A 9,356-nucleotide genomic window follows, 5' to 3' on the forward strand; every position below is an offset into this window, starting at 1 on the left:
CCCCGCCCCTCTCTCCCCGCCCCTCGTGGCTAATGCTAGGCAAATTCTCCGCGGCTGGGACCAGCAGGGGCCCCCCCACGATGGGGACGAGCGAGTTCCCGCGCGCCCTTCAGATGCGCTTCAGTACCTAGGAGTGCTAGCCCCTCCACCCGAAACTGGCCTCCGCCAGCCCGTTTTGCTCGCCTGGACCCTCGGGGCAATCCCACCTACCCCGTCCCCATCCCTGTCCCCACCCCGGGGGCTCTGCCCAAAGGCCCGCTGCGGGGCTGGCAGGGAGGGAGGACGCCTTCAGTGCCAGTCCTGGGCGGTCCACGCACCGCACTGCTCGCTGCCTGTGGGGTCCCAGGCTTTGTGCCAGGTGGCTTTGCCTGGCCTTTGCCCCCTCTCCCTCCACAGGTCCGGCGGACTGTGTGACTGATGCGTGCTCCTTTGTCCCTCCACCCCGGGGGCAGACCTGGGGCCTGGACCCTGCCTGCTGATGTAGTTGGCACTAGACCCTAGGCAGTAGGGTTGGGTTCTGGAAGGGGATTGCAGCCGCCCGCCGCGGGTTAGCCGGGACCCTGGACTGCGGAGGCTCCACCAGAGTCACCGCCCCCACCACCACCACTCCCATCCCCAGCGCGTGGCGGCCAGCGTGGCCACTGGAAAGAGCCCCCGGGGCAAACTTGAGTCCCAGGGTTAGCGCTGTCTTCGGATGTGTGCAACTGGGGGAAGTCACTTCCCTTGTCTGGAAGTAGGCTCCCTGTGCCCCTCTGTCCCCGGGGTGGAGGGCCGGGGGTGTGGGTCTGCTTCTTGGTGAGGAGCTCTATGCTGCACTTTCCAGTCTCCTCACAGCTGCATGGAAAGGCCAGCAGCCCAGAGCTGGCTGACAGGGAGGAAGCCTACCCCAGGCTGCGGCCATGGGCCTCCATCAGGGGATGCCAGGCACTTCACCCATCTTCATGTCTAGGTTCATTTTCTGTGAACTAATGCAGTTCTACCACTTGCTTATGGTGAAAGCAACTTTACTTTTTTTCTCCCCGCCCCCCCATCAAAACAGCACCTTCGGGAACTTTCCTGTGTGTGAAGAGCAAACATATTCCTATGGGAAAGGTAAGTGGTGCAGAAAGAAAACCACACAAAGAAAAGACAGGACTGTGTAAATCACCCCAATTCCACCCCTCCGAACAAACAGGTCTGGCATCTCTGGGAGCCTCCTTATACTTGCATAAGGACACACTTCTCATACACTTTCTGTCTTCGGGGCACACACAAATCTGTAATTTTATAGAAACACCACACGTGCTGTTTTGTGATTCTTTTTTTCACCCAACAAGGTGTTGTGGAATTTTTTGCATGTCGATATATAGAGAAGGATGTACATGTTTGAGAGCGCTTTGAAAAACACTTGACACTTTTCACAGAATTCAAGGTTCCCCCTCCCAAACCCTCCTCAGTTCTCCTCTGGGGGCTGGCCCCATCTCCACAACTCTGCCCCAGCCCGACAGGACTTCACCCTTAGGGCCCCAGGGGGACTCTCTGCTCCCAACTAGAGCTGAACCAAGGCAGGTTGGCAGGTGAAGGCGAGGCTGGGGACCCCAGGAGGCGGGCATGACCCAGGGAAGGTGAGGAGAAAGAGAGAATCCAAGGGTCCCCTTGAGGATGGAGCCCAGACACGTGAAAGCAACAGAACCAGAACCAGGCCTGGTCCTCTCCCCAACCCTTCACCCACCATCTGCCAAAGCATAAGGAAGGAGACAAGTGTCTGCCTGCTGTTCTCAGAGGGCAGCACTGCTGGAAAGAGGTGGAAGTGCAGGGACCCTTGGGTGCTTTTTGAGAAGCATGAAAGATGAACTGACACCCCCTCCCCCCTGCCCCCGCCCCCAACTCCACACATGATTGTTAAAAGCTGACACCTCTTTGGGGAGACATGCTGAATGGTGGAAGGTCAAATGGGGTCTTCTTCCTCTCTGTCTCTGTCCCCCTTAATGTTCACCCTCAGGTAAAGCAGTCCAGCCCCTCCCTTTGAGCAAAGGCCCTGAGCTCCAACCAGCTCCAGCTCCAGGGGGCAAGGGAGGGTTATAGAAATCAGAGCCAGGTGGGCCTGGGGGCACCTGCCTGGGTGAGCATTGCTCAATGTCCCAGTGAGTGGATGGGCTCTTAGAGGGTCTTAGAGTCCGGCCCATCCACTCCTGGTTCTCCACCCCACCTACCTCCAATTGCTTCCACCCAAAAAAGAAAGTGCTTGTGAAAAGCGGGGGCTGAGTGGCCTGGGTGTCACCACCACCAGTCCCGCCCCTCTGCCAGCTTGGGTGAGAAGAGGAGCCCTGGCAGTGACACCTCCTCCTGCTGCTGCCACCTCCCTCCCTCCCTCGGCCCAAGGCTGGAGAGGTGGGAAAGGAGGATGGAGGAGACAGGCCCCCTGGGATCCCCTCACTTCCCCAAGACGGCCTGCACCTGGCCCCCTCTCGTGCATGGCACACAGAGCTTCCGGAAGGCTGCCCTGGAAAACAGGCCCCAGAAACCCGGGACTGGGGATCGAGGATGGGAGGGACCTGCCCTCCAAATGACAGCCCCCATTCCAGGTAAAGCCAGGGTGGGACCCACGAGTCTTGCCTCCTGGTTTCCAGTCTGAGGGGGAGTTAGAATAAGTGGAAACTCACCTTAGACAAGTCTGTCACTGTCACCCATCGCGACCCCAGGTACAAATGTACACCAGAGCGACACACGGCCGGGCCCTGCGCCAGCCTCACCAGTCGTCTTCTGTTAGAGCCTGTTGCTGCAGCCGCTGCAGCCATCCATCTCATCTCTCATCTCTCGCGAGGGTCTGCCTCTTCTCCACTGGCCTTGTGCTTCACCCAGCATCTGTCCTTCTCCAGGAACTGGTCTTTCCTGACCAGATGTCCAAAGAAGAGCATGGAAAACAGAACACTGCCCACAATCCACCAGCCTACAAGCTGCCCGCTGTCACTGTGACCGCCACGTGGATTGGAGGTTTTTCTTTCGGTCATTTCCCCTCAAAGTAAGTGAGAGGCTACCCCGATGTCACGCCCCCGGGGTTTCACACACAATTGCTATCACGTGGGCGCACAGGCTGAACCAGGGAGCTATTAACAACGCAGGTGTCTGGGCCCTGCCGTCTAAAGGTTCTGAATCACAGGTCTGCCGGGTCTGGCCATCTGTACCTTTCAGGAGGACTCCAGGCTACACTGCAGACCCTCTCTGGCCCCTCCCACTTTGCTCTTCCACCTCCAAGACCCCGCCCAGGTAGCTGTAGGAGCTTGCTTGGGGGGAGGGGAGGGGAGCCTCGTAGGTGCATGGAGAGGTTGTAATGCCTGAGGAGGGCGGTTCTGGGTACGAAAAGACCTGATTCAGGCTCAGGAGCAGACACTTCGCACCCTAGATTCTCAGTCACCTGGCTCCTCTCTTCTGGGGCACCAGCCCTCGGAGGATTTCTTTCCTCCTCCACCCCCCACCCCCCACTGGGCAGAGAGGGGGGGGGAATCAGAGAGAGCACAAAGAGGCCTGGGTTGCATTTCTGAAAGAGAAATTTAGAAAAGTAGAAAGCCAGAGTGTGACTCTGAGGAAGCCCCAGCCCCTCAGCCCGGAAAGAGGGGCTGCAGAGAAGAGAGGGGAGGATGGGTGCGGCTGGTGGGGGGTCCGTGGAGTTGTGGAGCTGGGGCAGGAAGAAACAGGTGGGCTTTCCTGATGGGCTGAGTTGGAATTCCCACTCCGGCCATGAGACCCAGTAGCTTCACTTTCTTGAGCTGCCTGTCTGGGAGGGCAGCTAGCAGGCCCGCCAAGGCTCTTTGGGCCTCAGTGAGTTGAGTAAGTGAAGGGAGAGGGGGCGGCTCCAGAGCAGACACAGGGTAGCCTGAACCCCCCCTCTTTCCTCCGCTCCACGCTACCTGCCATCTCCTCAACCTCCCTCTTTCTTGGTGGCTCACCCCCTAGTCACCCCTTAATCAGACTACACCCCTTAGCTGTAGTCCCCACAAAGGACCCTTCCCACACAGCCTCCAGCCTCCTCTCAGAGCACCTTGGACCTATAAGGAGCAGGCTTTCCTTCCTAAGCCCACATGCCCTGCACTGAACTGGAGACTCCCGTAGACCAGACCCTGGCGACTATCAGGCCACAAAGGCAAGGTGAGCTCACCCTTTGCCCCTAGCATAGGGACACAGGGACCAGAGCTCCTCTCCAGCCCACTTGCCCTTCAGATGTGGACTTGCAAAGCGCCAATTGGCACGAATGCCCAACACACACACACACACACACACACACACACCTCACTCACCTAGAGACCTGCTAGGGAAATCCCCATCCAGGCCCTGGAGTCCCACCCTTTCTCCTGTCCCTTCTCCAGGCTCAGGGAGCTCCCTGGGCACCTGACTTTGCCCACCCCCAACCTCCCAGCTCTAGCCCAGTCTGCCAGTCCTTCAGAGCATGGCCGGAACCATCGGATTAACAGCCACGGATGGGGGGAGGGGAGTGGCAAGCACCTGTAGACTCCCCCTCCCCCCATGACAGCTGCAGGAGTTCTGAGCCCCAGCAGGCCCAGAGCCACTAGTGTGGTCACAGGACAGGACGGAGGGCCCATCCCAAGGTCAAGGGCTCCAGGCTCTACCCCCCTAGGCTGGGTCTCCATTCCCTACCCCCATGCACCCCCAAGGCTGAGCACCCCTTACCACCTGGCCCCAGTTCTTCACATGAGACCTACGCACTGCACTCCACATGTGGCACCCACTGCTGCTATGCTTCCAGGAAAGGGTCCCTGCACCCCCCACCAAAGGGACATAAAGACACTAGACACCTGAGTGATTATGTCCTTGTGGGGATGTGCCAGGGTGGGGATGGGCAAGCCCGAGCTCCAGGGAGGCCCTGGGGAGAGGCTGCCCCCCTCTTCCCGGGGGAATCTCAGCAGACAGGCCCTTAATCTCTGGCAGGAAGCAGGGTCTGGTTACCGGGAGAGTGGGGGTGGGGGTGGGAGGGCGGGGAATACCCACAGCTTTGGCTAAAGCTGGGGTAGGAGGGAAGAAAGAAGAGGGCTGGGGCAGGAGAGGAGGGGGAGGAGACAGCCCAAGGAGGTTAACCCCTTCCAGGCCAGGTTTCTCCCTTTCAGAGATGGGGCCCCTCACCGGCCCTCTCCTTCCAGTACCCTCTCTGGCTTCCTGAGTTGTGGATCCCCTTGGCCCCCCACGTGACCTCTCTGGCCTTCTGGATCTCTGTGGTTTTCTCCTCGGTTTGTCTAATGCTGCATCTACTGGTGTGGTGTCTCAAGGTGGACACTGTGAGTCTTGCATGCCTGTCTGTCTACCTGGCTGAACCTCCATCTGTGAGCCTGCCAGGCCTTTCTTGCTCAGACCCCATCTCTCTGACATGCCCATCTGCTTAGCTGTGGCTGGGGGGAATGGAACAACTTATGGGCTGGACCTAGGATGAGGGAAAGGGGGAGGGGGAGAGGCAGCACGGGGGCAGGAGGGAAGCAGAAGAGATGAAGAGGCAAAATCTCACTCCTAAATAGAGTCTGATGCCGCTGGACTGCCCCAAACACCTGGCTGGTGGGAAAGCAAGGGGTGGAGGGAGCAGCTGGAGGCGCCTGAGGGGAGGCAGAGCTGCACAGAAAGGCAGCAGGGGTAGAAAGGGGAGCTCTGGGTGCTCCCAGTCCTACAGGCCTTTGGGCCAGTCCCTATCCCTTTCTGAGCCTCAGTTCTCTAAAAGGAGACGATTGGCAGAGACCACCCTGCCCCTAGGATGCCAGGGCAGCAGAAGACATCCAGAAAGACACATTGCTGCCCGTTCCAGCACCCACCTTCTTTTTGATTCAGCACCACTAGGGGCAGGACAGAGGGAAGGGGGTTAGATAGTAGGAAGGACTTCCTGCCAAATAGCAGGAGGGTGACTAGGCCCCAATTCCTCCTCAGAGCAATGCTCCAGCCCCTCCATTAGGGCTGAAGGGGGCAGGGCGTGGGGAAGGGGCCCTGCAGTGTGTGTGTGGGAGGGGGCCTCAGCAGCTGGGTAATTAGCCATCCTTTCTCAGGCCCTGCGGGGAGGGGCCAGCTGGACTGAGATGCCAACGCCAAGTGACAGGGGCAGTTTTGACACGTGGTGGAGCTGACGGGGCCCAAGGGGCCGGGGCTTTGGTTTGGGGGAGGAAATTCCCATCAAATGATTAAAAAATAGGTCAGAGGGAAGAAGCGGCAGCAGGCACTGGGTCTGTGGTGGGAAGCCTGGGGTGGGGGTGGGGGTGTTTGCAGGCCACCATGGGGGGCAGGGGGAGAGCTGCTGGGTTACTGAGTCTGGGTAAGTTGGAAGTAGGGATGAGCCGGCTTCAGGCCCCTCTGATGCTGGCCTCTGCCTCCCTCAGATCAGGGGCATACTGGAATTCTACCAGCAACCTACCTGTTTTACCCCCGCCCTCCAAGGCAGCTTCCATCCGGCCCAGCTCAACCCTCCCCAACATAATGTAACTCTTTACGGAGGGGAAGGAGAAAACCTTTTCTCCCGCCATCTCCATCCTATCCATCTACTTCAGGTTGGGGCGTTCTTTCAGCTGTCCTCCCATGGCCCCCAGACAACAGCGCTCAGCCCCATGTCCTTTGCTGAGATCCCTGAAGTCACAAAGAGATGGGTATGCAGACGTGGGAGTGGGAGGCAGACCTAGAAAATAGGCCCATACCATTCCTCCATCTCCTTGCAGAATCCAGCAGCGCCCCCCACCCCCACCCCCACTCCAGGCCTCCAGAGCTGAGGGACCACCAAGCTCCAGGCTCCCAACTGTGTCATCTCCAGCTGAGTGGGCACCTGGGTCCCAGCCGCTGCCATGGAGGGCACCCAAGGCCAGGTTGGCAAGGAAGTGGATTGGCTAGGTCTGACCTTGAGTTTAACCCCACTTTACCACTCCTGACACACTGGCCTAAGATTTCCCCAGAGCCTGCCGTCTGCTGCTCAGCCCCCAGTTACCCAGGACATGTCACAAGTCTTCCAGCCACGTCTGTCCCCAGGGTGGTCCCGGGACCTACATCCCCAGTCACTGGTGTGTGTGTGTGTGTGTGTGTGTGTGTGTGTAGGAAACTGGTGGGGCTGCCTACCACTGCCCTGTCCCCATGCCCTCTGCCAATTTCTTTCTCATCACTGGCAGTAGGAACTGATGTTCTGGTGTGGGTGGGTGGGGACAGCAGTGGTAAGTCAAGTTCTCAGTAACTGGGCCTATGGCTGGGACTCCAAACAGGGCCTGGGCAGCAGGCCCCCACCTGCCCTGGAGGTATGCTCCCCAGCAGCGCAACTACCTTGGACTTTGTTCCAGTAAAGTTCCAGTGAACTTGGAAACTGGAAAAACTGGAGTCCTTCCTACTGCTTGGGGGTTAAAAAAAAGTGGAGGGGAGGAGGACAAGGGTGGTGGTGGCAAGAAAACCTCCTAGAGGCAATGTGTCCCCTGATTTCACTAGACTTTGTAACAGTGTGAAGCACATTGTCTATAGATGATGAAACTGAGGTTAAGTACCTCGTCAAGATCACACAACTGGTGACCCAATGATGGGGCCTTCTGCTTGCCCTCCCCAAGACCCTCTTCTCCTTCCGTGTGAAGAGGATACTATTGTTGTGCGCATTTTCAGCTGGGGCAACCCCTGGCACGGCACCAGGGGATGGGACTCCTCAGACACTTGGTGATTTTTATCCCTTCTCTCTCCATCCTCACAAGGGACCCTACCCACCCAGGAAAGAATCATTCCCTCTGCCCCCCCCCCCCCCCACGGGAAGGCAAGACCCTAAGCCAGGCTTTGCTCCCACCAGCTGCTGAGCCTCCCCCACTCCCGGGCACTCCAAAAAGCTGGTGGGAAAATTCCATGGTCTTTTCATTCTATTCATCCCCGAACTTTTTGAAGGCCCCCTCCACTTTCATTGGGAAGTTGTTCATGATGCCCTAACTCCATCCCTTGAAGCCCAGGTCCCATCTTTGGACCTTTCCTGGTGTCCTTTTCTGTCTGAGGACGCTGCAGGACTGAACTCCATGACAAGGCAAATACCACCCCAGGTGCACAGGTGGGGCAGGCAGGGCCAAAGAACTGAAGGGGGCAGGGACTGGCTCAGACATACAGCCAATGCCAGGCTAGGCCTGGGCAGTGTAGGAAGATGGGTCCAGACCAGAAGAAACAGGGAGTCCTGGTGTGGAGGGGAGGTGAGGGAGTCCTTCACTCCCTCCTCTGTCCTCTGCCCCTGGTGACTGGGCCCATGGGCCAGAACGCCCAGCTGTGAGTTGTTTCTGTCTGAGGGGAGAGGAGGCCTGGGCAGCGCTTAACCACAGGAGGACGGCACCCCTGGGCATGCCCCCTCCAGGCACTGCTACCTCTCTCTCTCTGTCAACTCTGAAGTGCATGGGACCTTCAGCTCCGCCCTCCTGCTAATAGAAGTATCTGTTCTCTCTCCTCTCCCTGAGACTAGTGAGCCAGACGTCCAGAGGTGAACTGTCAAGTCACTGGGGGCTGCCATTGGCCCCACCGTCATGGCGACCCTGGGCACCTTGGGATCCCACCCTGGGCAGCCATTAGGTTTTCATTGGCCGATCATCGGATGTCGCTGTCCAGGCCTTTCTTCCTAGCCCATTCAGAAGTTCTCTGGAGGCCTTGGTCAGCACAACCTGCCAGGCTCCACTGACGGGCATGTGGTGACCGCCTTTGAGGTGCACTGGCCGGGCAGCACACCCCGGGAGAACGTTAGCATAGCACTACCCGGCACTGCACTGCACCTGCACCGCATACACACCCGCTGTCCCCCAGGGTCTTGGGCCCCTTTTGCAGCCTCAGCAGAGCTCCTGTTCTGGGGCTGAGCGAGATTTTGCAGGGGGCTTTCTTTTACAATGCATAGGGAAGGTCCAGGGTCTCAGCCTCTGGCTCTAGAGTCTTCACAGGATCTGAAGCTCCCGAGACATTCCTTGGACCAACTCAGAGGCGACCTTCTACAAAGATGCTCCGAGGTGGAGTTCCTTCCTGTCTCGGGGGGTTGTCAGTGCTTCCTTGGGTCTAGAGCCTTGATCCCTCGCAGAGGGGTGGAAGAAGGTAGAGATGAATCGCAGTTTCTTATAAACCTGGTGGCTTCTAGTTCCCCGACGACAGGAGGGCTGGCGGACGGGCCTGTGGCTCTGGTTCTGAGTCAGGGCCCCCCATGGCCCGGGCGTCCCCAGTGCCATCTCCCTCCGCCGCGCCCCGCCCCGCACTGGAAAATGAGGCTCACGCCTCGGCCTCCGCGCAGTCAGTGCTTCCCCTGCTTGCCCTCGCGATCTCGCTTTCCCCTAAAAGGAGGTGTTTCCTCGAAGCTGGGAAAAGTCGAGGGGGCCGCGAGCTCGCCAGCTGCCGGGAGGGAGAGGGCGCTGGGCACCTCG

Source organism: Echinops telfairi, unplaced genomic scaffold, assembly GCF_000313985.2.
Source record: "Echinops telfairi isolate 266 unplaced genomic scaffold, ASM31398v2 ScPeMD7_7458;HRSCAF=8496, whole genome shotgun sequence".
NCBI classification, from domain to species: domain Eukaryota; kingdom Metazoa; phylum Chordata; class Mammalia; order Afrosoricida; family Tenrecidae; genus Echinops; species Echinops telfairi.